A 21,444-nucleotide genomic window follows, 5' to 3' on the forward strand; every position below is an offset into this window, starting at 1 on the left:
AGGTACCATGCGAAGGGTATTCGTATGTGTTTATTCTCGTTACTAAAAGTTGCTCTGAACTCGCTCTTCGGAGATATGAGATCGGCATCCGTCGTATCCTTATAAATCATTTGATTCGGTTGCGGTAGGACTGCTCATACTGCGTGAGTAAGACTTTACTGACATGACTTTGATGGCTCGTGGGAGTTTGACGTCATTGTGTCTGTTCTTGGTTCGCAGCAGGTAGGCTAAACGAATCGAAATGGAGTCTGCATCCGGAATTGCGATTAACAGGATTAAGTTTTCTGGGGTTTGATCTGCGGGATGACTAAGATACAATAATGCTACACCGAGAGTTGTTGTTTCTCTTTGAATATAGGACTAAACGGAAAAGGGTGACAGACAGAACGCGTTTGCGTTATTTGTGAGTTTGAATTATTCGATTTTCGCAGCACAGTCAGCAATTCTTCTGCTATCTTGCTGTCTATGAGGTAACGGATGGACGTCTACAGCAGTTGAACAATAATCAAGAGCTAATACCACCTAGGTAGGTATCCAGTGAATGCTTGCAGATTTGAACGGTTTGAAGTAAAATAAAAGGTCCGAAAGGATTAGTGGCACAAACATTAAGGGGAATTATTTGGAATTCACAGCTCCTTTGAGCTTTCCAGTACAACATTGTTCTGTTTTTGGCAAAGTGCTTCTGCCAAAAGCGGAATAATTTTGAATTTCGAAATAGGCTGTTGAAATTGAATGTACTGCTGGTGGAAGCATAACTGGCTCATGTGAATAGGAAATCCTTTAGCACATGAGACAGTTATGCGTCTCCCGGCAGTGTATGCAATTGACAGAAGCCTAAATAATATTATAATAATTCGTATTCACCTAGCAGTGCCATTTTACCATTCGTTTGGATATATGTATATTTAATAATTTGTTGTCTGTTTTAAAGATAATTCTATTAGAGATATAACCAGTAACGCTGGTAGATCACCTTTTCGTGGTGCATTACTGCACAGTTCGAAAAAGTAGTGTAAATTTCTGTTCAATGTGATGCCCATAAATGGAGCGTCATATATCATATAAAACAGGATTTATCAGTAATCAAAGGAACACACTTCCCTAATAAACAAATATTTATTTGTTTATTTGTTTATTAGGGTTAGTCCTTGTTACTTTTTATATCAGGACTCGGGTAGGGACCGACTCTGTTTAGAATTTTTATATTGTACTAGCTGAGTGTGCCCGGTCTTGCTCGGGATTCAATATTAGCTTAAGTTTATGCACCGATTTAAAAAAAAAAGCATGCTATATTGTACGTAGCCCCCCCCCCTATTATCTAAGGGGCTACCCCCTATGATTATCTCCTTATACCCCCACACTCGCCCCACATGCCTAATTTGGTTCCATTTGCTTGATTAGTTCTCGAGTTATGCAGAAATTTCTGTTTCATTTGTATGGGAGCCCCCCTTACAGAAGGAGGAGGGGTCTCGAACCATCATAAGAACCTTTCACGGCCCCAAAACCCCCTGTATACAAATTTTCACGCCAATCTGTTCAGTAGTTTCCGAGTCTATAAGGGTCAGACAGACAGACAGACAGACAGACAGACAGACAGAAATTCATTTTTATAGGTATAGATATTGAATAAAAAAATATAGTTTATATCCATAGTCTATACGCATTCCTTTTCCCTGTGTCCTTCTCCTTTTCTTCTTGTTTTTTTAGAACGCTAGTAATTAGACCTGTGCGCCGCCGCACCACGCCGCCGCCGCTGACGATTTTCATGCACCGCCGACGCCGATGAAATTGAGCCGGCGCGCCGCCGCAGTAAAATGATTCACGCCGCCGAATAAATGTATGTCACGCCGATGAAAAATCCGTAACATCTTTTCGGTAAAATGCATCTTGAACGCGTTGAAATTAGAACTTGTGTGCACGATCGTTCGTGGCTGCTCAAAATTGATTGAAAATCCACTCACTTTAATTAAAACAAGATCTCTTCTAAATTGAGTAACATAGTAACATTGAGTGAAACAAATACCTAAGTTGATGAGTTCTTTCTACAAATTCCGATAAAATATAGGGAAATATCCCATATTGGGAAATGAGTCAAAATTACACAAATGGGCAAACATTTCGCTTCATTTCTTTTTTTTTAGGATTAAAAAAATCAAAATCTGAAAAACATTTTAATCAAGCATTGCATTTACAGCAAACAGAATACAAAAAAAAAAAACCTCTCAATTTGCGGTACGTTTTCACATCCACTGCTCCATTTTCGAATGATTTCTTTTGAAATTTTCAAATTTTCTGCTACGACGGAAAGAAAAACTGCTGGCTAAAAACTCAAAATTGAGATCCACCTTTATTTATTTATTGTTGAGTCAATGTTACTCATGATTTGACGTTTCAAAAGTAGTTATGAAAATGAGTCATAACAAAGGAGCGTGTATCAGGCAACGATTGTCATATAGTTTTTGACGTTTGTTTGCACTTTCTCTATCTATACGGAGAAAAAATACTACCCGAAATTTGAGTTCTTTTTACTTAATATTGAGTTCAGCCTCTCACTTGCACTCTTTATTGAAGTCAAAAAAGAAACGAGAGATTCAACCCAACGATGTAGTTCAGCCCAATAAGATACTTTTAAGTAAATTGCATATTCTCAAATTTACGTGAATTAAACTTAATTTTGGGTAGAATATAGTTACGAGTAGGTAGTGTTTTGTTGGTTTTAAATGGAAACTACTATATGCGATTTACTCAATTTTGGGCTATTGGGCTGAAACCCGGAGCAGAGGGAAAAGCACTTAATTTTGGGTAGTTTTTATCTCCGTGTAGCACACAGGGATGAATCCAAGGGGCTGCTAAGCCAGTATTTTATTGTTGTTTGCTTTTTTTCACTCACACACTTGCAACCAACGCAAAACAAACACGTGCGGTGTAAGCGACAGCTGTAAAATATGCAATACATCCAAGTTTGTTATGGGCCATAAATTTATCCAGCTTTTCAAGCTCGGTAATGGCGGCCTGATTGTATGAATCAATGTATCCTTCATTGTGCTATCTGGAGGTTCGGAATTTGACCCTCCCCTTTCCCTCTCCCAGGAACAGAAGAAAATGGAACAACATACGCCCTCCAGTCAGTGTTGAGATTTGTCATTGTCATTGACAGACTTTTGCACGATCTTGACAAAATTGTTTTTCACATAGTCAATGATAGAATTGATCCTCAAAAAAATCTTTGTCAAAATCTCATTCATTTTTTCGTCAATGACAAAGATTCACCTGGTAACAGAAAGTGTAATTTCTTGCATTCTGAGACACATTATTGTTATCCAAGCGGTTCAGGACGTAGATGCTTATTCACTTTAATTGCTCCATGTAATTGTTTTGCTCAAGTCATTTAATTTCATTTCAAATTTAGCTAATAAACAAATCAGCACATGTTCGTCACTGACAAAAATGGTACTGACAATTGACATGGTTTGCCTTGACGATGACTGTTAGCTCAAACGAGTGACCAAAGCAGAATTTTGAGTATCACCGTGTATTGTCGAAATTTTGCAGCACTGCCTCCAGTTAGTGTCACAAAGCATAGTGAAGGATACATTTATTTATACAAACAGGCCGCCATCACCGAGCATGGAAAGCTGGATAGACCAGTTAAGTGAGTACTGTCAAATTTGTGAAATCTCAATAGTGGAAACATTTGATGTCAGTCCCGTGGATGAATCATTATGTTTCCTCCTGCTCGCACTTGTTCGAGATAGTGTTTTGGTTACTCAAATTCGCGAAAACGTAGGTCAATCATAGAATGAGTAACTTTTCCGACGCTTTTCCGAGGACTTCTCAAATATGAGGAAAACTGTTTGTGGTTTTAGTCTGTCTACTAGTATACTTCTAACCTGTGTACAATTTTCTTAAATTTTCCCCATATTTGAGAAGTTTTCCCCGGGAAAGTGTCGGAAAATTGACTCATACTATGAGTGACCTACGTTTTAGTGATTTTGAGTAATCTGAACTGAAATGTGGGTATCATTTTTTGTTCATGTGCAATTGGTTTGAAAAGTATTTTTTCCTAAATCATTAAAAATAAACTCACGCCGACCAACGCCGCCACGCCACCGCCGCCGAAAGCAAACAGCGTGACGCCGCCACACCGCCGCCGCCGGCAGAAAACAACACATCACGCCGCCGCCGAAAATATTTTGATCGGCGCACAGGTCTACTAGTAATGGCTCTTTAACCCTAAGCTATTGAAGGCTAGGAAGGCTAGTGTTCATGTCCCAACCGTTAGAGAAAAATGGAGCATCACTTAACTTTTCTAGCCTAGATGCAATCATCAAATCTTATAATTGCCAAAAACGGAACGTACGGTACGAGAGTCCACGTTTCATCCATTTATTGGAAACTGAAACATCATGTTTAAATGTTCGATTTAAACAGGCCCGATGTTTTCTGATTTATCTTACCCCTTAAATACCGCACAGTAGACCTGAACGTTTTCCACGATGTTTTCAAGCACTGGCTGTTTGATGTTAGATTTTATTAGATTAGACTTTACTGTTCAATAAATTTGGGTAATCATTGAATCTCTCAGTTCAAAGTCTCAGATTTTGGCAAAATTGAGTAAAATGTGAAGTTTTGACAAGCAAATGAATAGATTCCGACCGTAAGCAAATTGAAAACGCCGTGTGGTGCAGTTGGTTGTAAAGTTGACCCACGCTATTGAATATACGCCGTTTTCAGTCTTGCATTCGGAATGCTCTGAACTAGAGAGGGTCTAGTATAAGAGAGTCAAACGAATTGTCAAAGCCAGAGCCAATCGAGCAGCACCTGGCAGTGTTGCTAGAAATCACCTAGGCATAGGTTGCCAAGGTGGATTGTTTTGAACCCACTCCAATCTCCCCAAGTAACACAGAAAACATGTTTTCGAAAAAAAAAAAAAAAACTTTTGTTGTATAAAAGTTATATAGAAGTAACAAAAAACTTCTTTGGTATTTTAAAAGCTATAACGATGTTTTTTAAAAACAACATTTCTGCATCTAATTTTCTGAAATTACTGGACAGATCATGTTCTATAAATGTCGTATAAATGTTTGATTTCATTCCTTATTGACTTGCATCTACCTGTTGGTATAGTTTGTTTGCTTGGGCGTTTATTCGCAAGAAATAGACGATTGAAGTTTTTGTTTACTCAACTTACCACGATTAACTGTTTTTGAGGAGATTTTAAACTGTACGTCTTTACTTCAAATTTTGCTTTCTTTTTTAAGGCCGTCCGCGAGTTCCTAGTTGTAGCTGAACAGCATATTTGGAATCCGTTATTGTTTCGAGTCTGGATACCACGTCTTCTGCTCTACGATAGCTTCCGGCTCGACCGACAACTTTACAGTTTTGATTTTTCCACGTAACCACATTTCGAGCAATATTCGCATCCGTTGAAAGGGAAATAAAATTTTTTGGTGGCCACAGAACATGGCCATCTTTTACCCACCTTGACGGGACAATTGTGAGAATAGGTTTCGATTTTTTTGTTTTCCTTGTTTGGACGACAGCAAAGGTAATTTTTGTTATTTTATAAAACAATACGAGCAAATAAGCTACACTTTACTGCAAACCGTGAACTCTTCAAGCATTGTTCATTTATGATTTAGTACTGTCTGATTCGAATGTTCTTAAAAGGTTATAATGATGTCGTAAATACCACACCATAACAACTCATAGATGTTTTCTATTGTAAGTTGTATGGAAGTATTATACATGTTTATTTCACACCCTTAATACTTCATGCTGACAGAACTGTTCCTATTTGTAGATTTTGTTTTTCAATTCGGTGTTGTCCAATCCAAATGTTTTTTCAATGGCAGAACTTCCTACTCATACAGTATTTCAAGTGCAACATTTCAAATAGACGCAACTGCTTTTGTTAACACTGGTTTCGAACGTCTATTTGTCGTTACTTCCCACGCAAACGCCCAACTAACACCACCAACAGTTCTATAAAAATTTCCCCTACAAGATCGTGGTGTTAGTTTGCATGGGTGTGTTACGAGCTACGAAAAATCGATATGGGAAATCGATGTTTACAAGCAGTTACGTCGGATTGAAAAGTTTCGCTTGAAGGATGTCAGAACAGCCATTCACATTGCCGGCTAAACAATTTTTAATACTGTTAAGAAATCCAACGTATTCATAGTTTTTTAACATAAAATGGAGCGATGTATACGCTATCATGCCGTATGATTATGCAGTAAAGAGCGGGATTTATTTAAGTGTTTTCACGCTCTACAATGTACCGTTCTGATTCATGTAAAATTGTATAGCACTAAACAATTCCAAGGGAAGGTGAACAATTTATTGGATTAGTCATTGTTTCTTTCTGCTTCGGTCAAAGAAATAGTAGACGCTTTGTCTCAGTATGTGGGTATCCCAAAAAGATGTCAAAGAGTCTTAATCAATCTTTCGTATGATGCGTAACATGATTAATGAAACGATGAGGAGCTTTTGAGTGGGTTGAGTTGTTTTCTTTTAATTCCGTTATAATTGTTTATCTTTTGTCAGATACGCGTATTTCGTCCACTTCCTCAGTGCCAAGTACTCAAGCACCGCTCATTGTACTATTTGAATACTTGGAACTGAGGAAGTCTGCAAGTAGTAGACGAAATACGCCTATCTGTCAAATATAATTAATTATATCGGAATTAAAGGGAAATAACTCAATAAGCTATTCATAGTCTTTAAATGTATCCTAAGAAATTTGATTCTATTCTATTGAAACCAAACTTCATCAGCTTCAAATTATCAAAATATCTGTATAAATTCCTCAGTAAATCATGTGAATAGTTCAAAAATGAACGGTAAAACAATAATATATTGTCTTCGACAAGTTTGTCATTTAAATTAAAACTTTTTAATGTGAAAGACTGTCGTGTTTGGGGTATGATCAATATTTTCAATCGGCAGTTCTTTTTTTTATTTTCATGACGCCATGTGTCATTTTTGCTCCCGTCGATCTTCTTTTTATAATTTTTCATATTGAGCGTTATATCCAGATGAATCACATAGATAATTTCTCAAATATTGTAAAATTCAGCAGGCCCACTTTAGTTTTGGAAGCAAAACAACACATTTCACGATGAATTTCAAAGTGCACCTAAGATTCAGGTATTAAAGGCAAAATAAAAACACATTTAATTATTTAAAATGTAATTATCACGTAGAAGACAGTTCTTAACGATCCAGAAATTTAAGAACTTATCAGCACTAATTTATGATCAGTTGAAAAAAAAAACAAGTAAACAGATTTTTTGTTTTGCTGTTAAAAATATTGAGGGTATGATTTTTTCAGCTATAGCCAACATACATTCAGTTTTATAAATGTGTTTCTGATAGATTTTTAAACCTTTTATAAGTAATAAATGGAGATAGTTGAATCTCATTAGTCTTAACGATGTAGCTAATAATGTTTACAGAACTTATCCAGTGGTGCTATAGATGTTTTGAAATAACATCTTATATTACCAAAACTTGTTTTATATGACTCAATCCCTTGCGCTTTTTTGGTTGTGTAGATGTAAGTATTTAAGTTATTCCTTTTGGAGATAATACCTACAGTTTGTATTGAAGATGTATTTTCAACTTTTGCATAACATCCCGTGTTGCTTGGGTCTCTACTACTACTCTGAACTTACACTTGAAGTCTTCTGGACCTTCGTCGGAATTATCCCGAATATACTCTCAAAGGCCACAAAAAGAAAAAGACCTTCCGATAGGTCCCGAACTTTAACGAGCCTTATAGGAGTGCACTACACACGTTCCTGAAGATTTCTGTGTCCACCTTTGAAACCATGTGACGAATTTCATCTCAAAGCATCATCTCAGATTTCAGTGGTAAGCGTGACTGCTTTCTCACTCCAATGGGTCTGGGTTCAATCCCAGTCGAGGTCGGTGGGATTTTTCTGAGACATAAAAATCTCTGGTTACGTCTTCCTTCGGAAGGGAAGTAAAGCCGTTGGTCCCGACCCATGTGTGTTTGAATGGGTGCGATATCCTTCAGCACATTCGATTGCCGTCAATGGATGGCAATCGATGTCCGTCGGTGATTGGCACTAGATTGCGGAACAGAGACCGACGTTAAATAAAGGAAAAAAAAAGACTTCTCTGACGTTTGTGAAACGCACAAGCATTGCAGAAATTTGGGTAAATTATAAGTTGGGTCTGGCGAAGTCGAATCGCAGCCAGCTTCAGACACTATCCAAGACGCATTGCAGCAAGCATTACTCTGTTCGAACGGTTGTCAAATTGATAAACATAGCAAATGTGTGCAAGATTATGAGTGACTCTCTTGAAATATCGATTGGTAGTTGTAGTCTGTTGTAGTTCGTTGTTATTGTCGGTCACGTTTGACACCGGAAATATTCATTTCATTACAAGTGACTGTGGAGCATGTAACAAAAGGATGTGGGCAGAGTTCGGAATCAAAACTGGAAAGCAAACCATCACCAATAACTACACTCTTCCTCATCCAGCTAATCCATCTTGATTTATTGAGTTTATTCCGGACCCTGTCCACGTTTATAAATCGGTTGTTCGAGGTTGGATCAACAACCGTATTGTTAATTTTGACGATTCCTTTGTCCAACATCATCACTTGGAAACAAATGCCGCAGATATTTCACATTTGACCGAACTGGTGGCTTGGGAATCTCGGATGCAAGTTTACCCTGTTCATACGTTGACGAAAGAGGATGTGGATTTCTCACTGTACGTATCAAATATGGATAGAATGAAAGTTGTCAATTCGTCTAAGTAGGGTTACGGTATGTAATGTGGGTCTAGTCCTTTCATTCGGCCTATCACGCAAATAAATAATTAATTAAGGAATATTACACAAAAAATAAGGAAAATATTGATCACTGATGATTGATAAATGTGTACCACACACAAATCAATTTATATCACAACATTTCAATACATTTTAAGCTCTCGTAAGTAATAAAACTGGTTGAGAATATCACTCTGTTCGGAGTTTTTAGCCGCCATGACTTCTAAGGTTAAGATGGGAAGGTTGCACTGACGATCATCAAATGGCCTGATTATGGCATTTATTGAATGGAATTACCTGATAATACACACTAGACGTAAAACTCACAGTTACTGTTTGAATATTTTATGTTTATTTTAATTGTTTAACAACGTTTTCACAAGTAAATCATGGACCCAACTTTAGGGACACATTTCTTTTCTATGTTCCTAACTTTGGCCCATGAAATTCATTTGACAGCATATAGCAATAAGAGTAACGTCAACAATGTGGTTTGCATTTGGATGATAAGGAACGAACAGGAAGGGAGATTTTTTCTGCCAAATCTGTATAATGAACATCATAATGTTTTGATTTAGATATTCTGCGGTCGAAAGACGATAAGCGAAATTTTTAATTTTTAATTTTTAACTTGAGTGATTTAATGTAGTTTTCGTAAAATTTTCTCTAAGAAATGTTTTGAGGAATGAAGAGTATTAAGTTAACAGTGATAGTGATAAAAAAAATACATAAGAAAACGTTACCAAGAGCGTTTTTTTTGAGAATCAAACAGGATAGGACGAAGTTGCATCCATAAATAGACCCAATTTGGGGACAATAGACCGATATTACATACATTTCCCTGGTGAGTTTTTGTCTTAAAAAAAGTAAGTTTTTCAACTTTTTGCGGTTCCTGATAGCAAACGACATGATAAGCATATCTAAGCATACCATTTAGCAGTAGAATATCGTTTGCAGGTAAATTAATTGATGAGTTATGATTAAAAACGTAATCTATGGCTGCATATTAGACCGAGGTTAGGGACGTATACCCTATGTGAATCAAGACGTAGCAAATGCCCTAAGATTTATGGCAGATCAAGATAATCGAAAAGATCTTTTGACGACTGCAATGTTTATCGAGCTGGTTGCTCGCTGGTATGCGCTCATGAGCCCCGAGAAAATTCCTCAGATATGCTTGACCCATCAGACTCCCGGAAGTACGAGGAAAACATTCAATGGTTGGAAAACTTTTCGGATTCAGTTTCACTAATGAAGGTTGGTGAAAAAGGAGCTTGGAAACCATGGCAATCATCAGTGATAATAGCAACTAAAGCTGTTATTTGGTTGCAAGCACGCTTGTTCGACAGTCTAGATACTCCAATGGTTTGTTTCTACCTCATATTTTTTATATATTTGTGTATGTTCTTAATATATTTTTTATCCCTACAGCCTCTTCCAACGTCTCGATTTGTCCAAGACTGTATTGAAAATATGTTTTCCCAAGTGCGAGCAAAACAATCACGTCCAAACGCAGTCCAGTTTCGGGACTCCCTTCATACGATCACAATTTCAGGATACATGTCTGACGTTGGGGGCTCTTCATACGAGAGTGATGAACGATCTCATCTGATAGAGTACTGCTCGGAAAAAAAAACCTCTAGGATCAACGACGAAACAGCCTTCTGTCTTCCGTTTGGTGAGAAATTCAGAATTGATATTTGTGACGAAAATTTGAACAATGCTCAGAAAAACATGATCTATAATGTTGCATGTATGTTGATGAAGCGATTGAAAAAAATAATCAACATTTGCTCTAAATGTTACGAACATTGCGTTTGTGAAAAACCATTTAAGACTGGCTTTGCCAAGTTTGCATTGTTCCACAGTTCAAACCGACTAGAAAGCGTTTTCATAAATCACGATTTGTATGAGTATTTTCTGGCAATGAACAAAATATTTACATATTATATTCGGCATGTAAAAGAAGAAAAAGTGGATGTTAAAAAAGCTAGGTTCTCTATACTCCTCCAAATTCCAATTAACTTGCCTAAATGCCATGATGTTCAAGCAAAATTGATCCGTTCATTTATAACATATCGTTTGAAAAACATGCAAAAGATGAAAGTGAAGAAGAGACGGTTCAGTAGCAAATCTATGATGCTGTAAGATTTTCTTGCTAATTTTTTTTGTACTCTATATGTTTATATTCGTTTTAATAAATTAAAAAAAACACGTTTGTTCATCAAAACTATGAATATGTTTCCAAAAATAATAACAACTACGTTTTACTCAGATTACAATACTCTCTATCTGTTTCTTCCATATGAGCTCTTATAAGAACAGTAAAAAATGGTTCGATTTTGACAGTTCAAATTGGTTTGAAATCCATTACGAGTCCGCCAGACCCAGATTATAAGTATTAGTGCATGAAAACCTTTGAATTTACCCAAAGTGAAATTCACAAACGTCAGAGTAGTCAATATTACCAATATCTGCAGGCTATTTCAAGACTACCCACATTTGAGTAGAATCCACCCAAATTGGTCCAAACTGAACCTACCCAAAAATGGGTAAACTAAGTTGGGAGTGACAAGTTGACAAAAGAACAACATCGAATTCAAACCAATGTTGTCCGTTTTCAACTCGTCAATCCCAACTTAGTTTACTCATTTTCGGGTAGGTTCAGTTTTGCCGATCTGGGTGGATCCTACTCAAATGTGGGTAGTTTTGAAATAGTACACGAAACGAAAATCAATTGTTTTATTCATGTGTTTCACTTATACATTTTTGCCAAAACATCAGCCTTATACATTCCATAAGACAAACCATATAGGTCCTAAAAGAATGCATAAAAGGTATGTGTGATCGCTTATACATTTCATTTGACACATGGTCTTCATTAACTTTTTGTAAGGCGTCTGCTTATTAGTTGACTTATACATTTTATGAAAAATCAGCAATAGAAATTTGCCAAAAGGTATAAGGAGATTTCTATCCGTGTAGCACGTAAGACTTAAAAGCAACAAAAACGAAACAGAACAATTTCGTAAATCGATTCGCGTTCCCAAGGAACTACTGTTCATTTAAAGATATAAAATTTCTGCACACTTTGGAATTATTGCCGACGTCGATAAATGTTTACCCAAATCTCAACAGCTGAACTGTTTGGTAATATTTGGGCAATTCACTTTTATTGCTATGAAATAGCTTATTTTACATGAGACTTAATTCATCTAATACGTAAATCATGAAACGTAAACAAACATGTCATTTAAATTTAAGAGTTCCAAAACCGAAAAATACGCAACTCGACGATAAATGCCTTTAATTGAATTGACTTTCTCGTGTCTGTCAACTGATTCGTATGTCAAAAGAGCCGCTTGCATGTGTCTCATGGCACATACATTTACATGACTTTTTCGTAGTGTGTGCATTAAAGTGAGATATCACACACTGCACACTGTGCCGAAACACAGTATGACACACCGTTCGGCACGTTAAGGCACACGCTGATACGTATGACACGAAAAATATTATATAAAATGGCAACACTGTTGGGCGCGGATTTTTTCAAATCGATTTACCCGTTGCTAATGTTTGTTTACTCCAAATGAAAATATCCGTCAATACTGGTGCAACAATGATAAATCCTAAAATTTTAAAAGTTGATTGTAGATCTCAATCTCTAAAGTTTGGTGCCGCTTTTAAAATGGAAGATATATGAGGTAAGTTATGTCAAAAGTGCTGTTCGTTTGAAAAACTATTAAATATAAAATACAAACTCAATTTTGAGGCTTACTTTTGGAATCAGTTGGAGCTGGAGTATGGCCAAATAAATCTCAGAAACATTTCTTGGTATTTTTTTTTATTATTTCCTGGGACAGCTTCAGGACCTGAAAATTCATGTGTTTAGGAATGAAGGCGATAATTACCGTGCCGAAGTAGAATGCCCAATTTGCAGCTGTGAGGGAAAACCGACGAAAACATCTTTGACCATGGACCGCACTGGAAGTTGGCATATATTTGGTTTCATGCGACACTGTAATTCAGTCCATCTTGGATTGTCTTACTCTTCCAAGCCAAAAAGGAACAACAGCTTTGATGAACTTCAGGTCCAGCCGGCCAAACGTAGGTTGCATGCAATGGCTGTTTGTTTCGAGAGTGAAAAGCTGAACATTCTGAAGCAGATAAAAGCAACGAAGAAGTTTTTTTTTGTCAAACGCCAACCACTGTCCTCCGCTCCTTGTCACATTTTTCCTATATCTAATTCATAGCATGTCAGAGAATCTTACAGAATTATACACCCCCCTTCTCTACACTTATTATGTAAGATAAAAAATGCGAAATAAAATAAGGCTCGTGTTTATTTTTATCTATACTATTTAACAAATGCATACCACACATATTGTTATATTTCTAGCATGTACATTTTTTAGCAGTAAATATTTAGATGGGTTAGTAGTAGATTGGGTGTCCTCCCTGCCTTGATCGCTTGTCTTCCATGTCTTGGTTTGGGTCAATTCTGTAGGGCGTACTGACTGATAGTCCAAAAATCTAGGTATAAGGCTTATGATATTTTCTCTTATTCTGCCTTTTCTTAGATGATCCTTGATGATCGTAATCCTTGTTGTAATCAAAATATGTTTCCACTGTGATCGTGTTTGTCAGTTCCTTCATGACACATTCGTTTGGCATCATTGAACCAAGCGGAATGATAAACTCACCACAAGCGTGTTATTTTATGCTCGTTTCACTTTCAACAGGACACTCGTATACCATAATTATTATGAACCATCCATGAGATCTTGAAGTTGTAAACAAACAATCTCAAAACTCATAACTGCAGGGTTGCCACACTCATGATATACTGAGGACTGACACCTTTATTGCGGCATTTCGGCACGCTTGGCACAGATAAAGAACACGGCAGAGATTGACATGTGCAGAGTTGAATACCCCTTGTTTATGTAAGTAATCCAAGGGGTAGGTCACTCCGCACACCAATCTTGGGTCATCTTTTTTGTCAGTGTGCCGCAGGTGTGCCGATTGTACCGGTCATAGAGCAAACTGCGATTGTTTGTAAAATGTCCATCCCGGCTACCCGGTATTTCTGACACCTTGCATGTTTTGGTTTGAAATCGCAAGGATAAATAGGATTGAGGATGACGCGGGAAGTAGCGGGTATCCGAAATATCGGTGTTTTGTGTTCATAGGATAATAAATGTCTTGTGTTTTAGGGTTTTATAATGCCCTCGAAGGCAGACCAGAAACCTAGCCTTTCGTGATATGAAAGTAACGGTCTATCAGCGGCGGGAAAGTGTTGGAACCGGTGGGGAACATTGTTGGAGACCGACTATAGAGGATGATGAATAGACTTGTGTAGTATGTATTTTTTTTTGTGATTTGCTGCATTATTGGAATTGAGGGCTCTAATGGGGTCTGATTAACTGCCTCTGTCTCTTGAGCCCACTCTAGAACCTACATTTCGTATTTAGATCTATAAATGAACAACTGGTCTGAGTTCCTTTGGTATATTCAATTAGAGGATATTCCTGAATATACAGTCAAACAGCACGTAATGTTGTGAACAACTTCACTGACAGTTGTCCAACAGTGCTCCCATTTTATTTACAACAACCCAATGCCTACGAGATTGTGCCGAAGGTGTGCTGAAGTTATGCCAAGGTGTGCCGATGGATGTGCCCAAGCTGCGCCGAATCTAATTTTGGAACAATGTGCTGAGTGACTTACCTCTTGGAGTAATCATATAAATTTCATTGGACACGTTCGTGTGATTGAATAGTGCAATTTTCAATTATTAAATCACATGAAAGTGAAATTAACATGGATATTTTCCACTGGTTATGTGATTTATTTTATTAGTGTACATTTAAAAGATCATTTGAACAAGGTTGAACGAGATTTGAAAATATTTTTGAGTAAAACAGGCTTTAAAATTATGGTCACAGTATTACGAACCGGTGGAAACTAACGATTTTAAATTGGCTCACTACTTGACTAGCCTATTGGTCCCAAGTACATCTATAAACGTATCCCATTCTTGTTGGAATTCTTGTACTACACTATGTTTGTTTTGATTCGCTATGAAAGTTTGACAGATAAAATGAGGAGTTAGTGGATTTTCCTTTGTTTCGAGGGGTGAATCGATTAGCTTGGGACCGAAGAGAGTACCAGAGCTGAGCCAAAAAGTTGAGCACGTTTCTTCGAGACCTTCTGGTCTAAGAGTTACCTCTATAGTATTATCATATCAGCCAAGGACGATGCAAATTCTGCAGCATCCAGATGAAGCTGCATTGTGCTGCAGTCATGTCAACGTTCAGGGGGAATACACACCGCACCAATGAGGATGTTCCGCGAAGTGAAGCTGACCTTTAACCCAAACCGCTTCAATTGTAGTAAATAGTTCATCGGCAGGAGGCGAATGCGTTGGAAACAGCGATGAGGACACCACAACCGCGAGTACGAATGCTGATGGATGATCCCATCGAGCCAAGTTTCCGTGAATACATTAACGTCATATTCCCCGTCAAATGCAGCCATAAACATCGTCCAATCTAGTCCTCAGCCCCCTGGTGTTCTGATAGTAGACTCGTAAGCCTCTAGAGGGTACGGTGCGAGCCGTGTCAATGGTTACTTGTCCAGGATCCGAACGAGAGAACGGTGAACTCTTAGGCAGCGAAAGATCACCTGGCGTAGAAAGGCAGGAAGTGGTGGCCATAAGCGAAGATGAACTGAAACCAAGCGGCGGATCAACAGTTGAATTCACATTGACGAGTTCATACTTGCCGTTAACGAGCGGTTGGAAGACCCCTTTACCAGGCCCGCACACAGGGCCGGGCGGCTGCAGGTCGCTGGCGGGGATGGCTCGACTGTGGCGGGGACTCGAGGGCTTCCATGATGCCAACGGCAGTGCGTCCCAGTAAACTGTCAGTCAGTTTCTTACTAAATGAGTTCAAATTGTGGGAAGCTAATCAGAACCAAATTTGGAACCGTTTACGCTCGGCTACGGCTTTGTGTTGTAGTTTTTGAACTAAAATGTCGTACCAAATGTAAAATTGAATCGTTAACATTGCTAAATTTTACGTTTACTGCTCGATGGGACGAAAATGGGGTTTAAGGCGGAAGTAAATGTTTAGCCTGTATGTGATCTTAACGTCAGTATCTTGATTTTTTTTTTTCAAATGTAGAAAAGGTAGAAGACAATAATGTTCATAAATTGTGTATTTGCCATTGTAATTCTCATACAAATGTCAACTGGTTTCAGAAATTTTGTTTTTGATTAATGAAATCTTACATTCAAATACTGTTTTTGAGAAGATTTCAACTAGAGCTTACGTTGAGAAGTAATGTAAAATCATGCTTCCATATTAGAGTTTTAGTTTTAAAAAAAACTGCAAGGGACAGCCCTATGCGGTTGTACGCAATGGCGACGTAGGACTACGCGGTCTTATATAATAAATATTACTTGTTAACTGCAACAGGAGCTTGTATTTTGTGTAGGAATAGGAATTTGAGTGGGGTTCTCTCTGTTTATACTCTTTAGTATGACGAGCTTGACATAGATGTTCCACAGCGACTCACGAAGAGCTACTGATTCCGATCAATAACGGTGCGGCTGCTTCCTCCTTCTATGGATTTTCATATGGGCAGCAACTCGCTGCTTGCAGGCAGTCTTTTTTTGTGTACTGGAGAACACTACCACTAACCACGCGGTGTTTTAATAAACGTGAAACCGGATAGAATTTAACTTTGAAATCTGTGTTAGGGAAATCGCTTTTCGCAGGCAATCGGTGATAATTTTAATAATCATAGCAACAGTTCAATAGTGACATTTTGAAAAATGATAAAGTCTTAAATTTATCAGATGCGGAAAAATATTTCTGATCGATTGGTGATAAAATTATTAGAATTGATCCAGGGACAGCGGAGTTATTAACGTTTAAAATCTTTCATAATTTTGTTACATGTTTCATTTTTGGTTTTCACAAAGTGTACCCCCATATAGAAATCACAGATGTAGTCCTACGTCACAAAAAAAATATGCTCAACATGCGGATGTCATTAATAAAAAAAAATACGTGACCTCAGTATAGAAATGTTCCAGCTGCAGACCCTTCCTGATCATTGTCATGTTCTACCTCCGATACAGTCACGGATCAACCTCAAAAGTGAAACGATCAGCTGTGCTTAAAACAAACAGCAACTTAGCAGACATGCAATCATCACATCTGGGAAGTGCATAGAACTCCTACTTCCTAGACCAATCGATTGGAGAAAAAATTATACCCATTCTGAACTATCACGCTCGCTGCTATCGGCCAGCACTCCGTGCACTGCCCAACTGCGAGCGGTGACATTTTTCCGGGTGTCACATTTCAGGGCGAGCAGTCATCAGAAATAAACAGCAAACCAACAAATGCTAATAGGATAATTATTGTCAGCAGCTCACGGAGGAAAAGAAAGTACATGGAAACGTCTCGGTCAGTTACGATTGAGATACCTCAAGTTGCATTTATCCGGCACCTGGCAAATCAGCAAAGGTTAATAGTTGCACGCATCGTCGATCAATGGCTGAGTGGACCAGAGCGATGTGCGGTGGTGGCGAGCGATCTCAGGAAGGCGGAAAACCTGTTCGGGACATTCATAAATGACGGAGTTTATTTTTAGAAATTTTAGACCCCCGTATTTTGCTAAGCCTACTAAATGAATGGTCACAACTTCTGAAAAAAATGCTGCGTCATTTATGCATGTTCCCTTACCAGCGAGTATGTGGCGAGGGTGGGAGAGGCTATTTCAGGTAAATAGAGCACTCTATACTTATTGCGCGCGGGTGACGATGTTTTGCAGGTGACAAGGTGATGGAATAGAGTTATTCTCCAAAACAAGTTTGCTGTTTTTTTTTTATTATTTGCGACAGCGGCTGCATTGATTAGAATCTTAATTGCCTGTTAATTATTGAATTAGTGACTGTTTCTATAGCTCTGGTACTTTGAGCATGTTCGTCATAACAGTCGTGATCGATGAGTGACCTTTGGTTGGTGTAACAAGATGGATTACGTTCCTAAATTGCAAACTATGAGATGTTGGAAATAGAAGAAGGACAATCTAAGGAATAATACGTCAAAATAATTTGACATATCAAGTTTACTTGTTGACTTTGCATGTTAATCCTCGGTATTGAGTAGCAAATGGAAGCTGTCAGAAATAGGACTTCGTGTCGCATGAATGCTAGAGCCCGGTTAGAGCTCGGTTTCTGCTCCAAATGCAAACTATACCACCTTGATGAAAATTGGATTGGAACCATAGAACTGTCGGTAGATGAATAGTGTTCCCCACCAGGCTAGATGTTAAATCTTAAACTACCATTCGCAACGAGTAACATTGCTGCTGCTAGCAAATAGCTAGCTCCTTTCACAGCGTCTGACCTCGGAAGAACATTATTATACCGAGATCGTAATCCTCAGTGAATGTCACTCCATATTAGGACTTCGATGTCAAACTTTGCTAGAATGCGCTCTCCTAGTGACTGATCGAAAAATGCTTCGAGGAACTCATTTCGCTTAATGACCTACATGTAGGTGCTCGAATATATTTTCCCATCGCATTTTTAATAACAGTAGATTATAATTGATTTACGGTCGGCTTTGCGGGTCGTTAATCAATTCACCGCTTCGTAATTGACACCACTATAGCCGCATAGCTCACAATAAAATGTTGATAACTAGGTAGCAGTCACCTTTCGGGATGACATTAATGTATCACCTCATCCCATCCGCTATGACAGAACTTCGAATCCCAATTCAGAGTCATAAACCTCCATCGAGTGTTCTCGACCAGCCTGACGATTGTCGTTGAGCGCGGATTAATTACATAAGAATCAGAATGAAAAATATGCACATCACGATTCTGGCGGAACAGATGTTAGGTTTCCTCATTGAGCATGCACATTTTATCGCCTTATTATCAGAGAGTTGGAAGCGTTTTTCCTCAACTCGATTCTAAATTTACAACTCATTAGTTCGGTCGTTACAACACCGTTTTAATACCTGGTTGAGATTGGCAGAGGGCTAATTTGATGCACTTCGATATCGTGTGTTATGTTATCTGCTTCTCTGGTCGCTTGCCGGTCAGTATTTAGCAACAGAATAATCCAGCGACTCCATTTGGTCACGCCAGGGATCGACAGTTAGTACCGGGGTTGTTGAGCGCACGAGTCCTTTCACTTCTAGATCGGTAGCACACGTGCCGAGTGGTGGTTCACAATTGATTTCCATTGGCAGACTGTTCCACCCTTTTGGTAGGAATTTCTAACCAAAACACTATTTTTTTTTAAAACTCTTTATTTGTTCCAAATTTAAAATAGATTACAATCAAACCTTCATTACAAAAACTGTCGAATGCTTCAGATTTGTTTGAACGAATTAAATTGGTAACTCTTAAGAGTTGATGAGTAGTTGAATGCCCATGGCGAAATCCAAACTGCTCATTTGCAAAAATTGAGTTCGTATTGATGTAAGCATCATTCTATTCAAAATTATCTTTTCAAAAAGTTTACTTATTGAAGAAAGCAAACTTATTGGGCGGTAGCTAGAAGCTTCAGCTGGATTTTTATTCGGCTTCAAAATTGGAACAACTTTTGCATTTTTCCATTTAACAGGAAAGTATGCCAAATGGAAACATCTGTTAAATAATTTTACCAAGAAAGACAAGGTACTCTCTAGGAGTTTTTTGATGAGGATATAGAAAATTCCATCATCATCTGGAGCTTCCATATTATGTAACTTTCAATTTAAAGATCTTAATTCGTCGAAATCAGTCCCCCAGGAATAATGAAACATATTTTCCCTAGAGAAAATATTCAGATAATCCCGAGCAACCTGATTCTCAATAGGACTAGTAAGGCCCAAACTGAAACTATGGAAAACCTTGAATTGCTTAGCAAGTTTCTGAACTTTTTCCGAATTTGTGATCCAAATTTGACCACCTTCTTTAGACGCTGGAAAAGGTTTTTGAGGTTTTCTTAAAATTATTGTGAGTTTCCAAAAGGGTCTGGAACTCGGGTTTAATTTCGAAGCATTATTTTCAAAAGTTTTCTTCTTCAGGGCAGACAATTGCTTTTTAATTTGTTTTTGCAAATCCCGCCAGATAACTTTCATGGCAGGATCGCGCGTTCTTTGATATTGTCTCCTACGGACATTTTTCAGACGGATCAAGAGCTGAAGATCATCGATGAAATTGAATCGAAATTTAACCTCGCATTTTGGTGCTGAGGTAGCTCTTTCTTCAACTATATATGTAGTCAAAGATTCAAGAGCATAAATAATATCATCTTTGGTTTGCAATGGAATACTTGGAACGAAGCTTTATTCCATAAATGTTCGATATTGCTCCCAATCAGCCCTATGGTAATTGAAAGTAGAGCTGTTGGGATTACACATTATTTCTTGGGATATTTCAAAAGTTACGGGAAGGTGATCAGAACCGAAGTCAGCATGGGTAACCAATTGGCTACAAAGTTGACATGAATCAGTTAAGACTAAATCAATAGTTGAGGGATTTCTCGCTGAAGAAAAGCATGTTGGGCTGTTTTGGATATTGAATAGCGAAGAACAATCATCAAACAATATATTACCAGTGAAATTGCTTTGAGTATTATTCCAAGAGCGGTGTTTTGCATTAAAATCACCAATAATGAAGAATTTAGACCTATGACGGGTAAGTTTCTGAAGATCACCCTTGAGGAAATTATTTTGCTGGCCCACGCATTGGAATGGCAAATAGGCAGCTATAAAATTAAGTTGTCCAAATTTTGTTTCTAACGGAGAAAGAATGTGATGAACAATGATGGTAACACCACCACAGGCTCCATCGAGACGATCATTTCTATAAATGAAATAATTTGCGTCCTTCTTAACCTTATGGTCAGGTTTAAAGAACGTTATGAACTCTCAAAAATTCAAATAGCTCGTCCTTCTTATCTTTAAGACATCGAGCATTCCAATTCAGAATATTCAATGATTTAAAATCTTTATCGGTATTTATTATCTTAATTAATTTTATATTTTTGCCGTTCAAACTTTTGGACTTAGAACGGGAAATTTGCTTTCCAAGAGAAGCCGGAAAAAAATCCCGGGCAAAGGAAGCCGATAAAACTTCCAGAGAAAAAAAAGGTGGCTCTACTGAAGACAGTTCTAAGAGAAGTCAGAAAAACTTCCGAGGAACTTCCAAGACAACGATTGAGAAACTTCTGATGACAAGTTAAAGAAGCTTTCGGAAAAAAAAATCGGATTTCACATCCAGAGGACGCCAGACAAATCTGAAACAAATTCCAGGAGTAGCCATTTCCATGGAAAGCCAGAAGTAGCTAAGAGAAACCTTCCAATAGAAGCCGAAAAAAAAACCTACGGAGAATGGCTTAAGGAAAAATTTCCAGACGAAGACGAACGAAATTTCTGGGAGACATATTTGGAGGAAGTTTAATTAAACTTCCTGGAGAAGACATAATAAACATTTTGGGGACGGAAGAAGATGAAATAAACTTCCTAAGGTAGAGTGGAAGAAGTTTCTGGAGAAAGTCGGAAGTCAGAGAGCTTACAGATCAGTCGAAAGAAACTTCAAGGAGAAGTTGG

This window comes from Ochlerotatus camptorhynchus, unplaced genomic scaffold (assembly GCF_037179485.1).
Source record: "Ochlerotatus camptorhynchus isolate MF236.1 unplaced genomic scaffold, CSIRO-AGI_Acam_v1.1 ptg000530l, whole genome shotgun sequence".
NCBI classification, from domain to species: Eukaryota; Metazoa; Arthropoda; class Insecta; order Diptera; family Culicidae; genus Ochlerotatus; species Ochlerotatus camptorhynchus.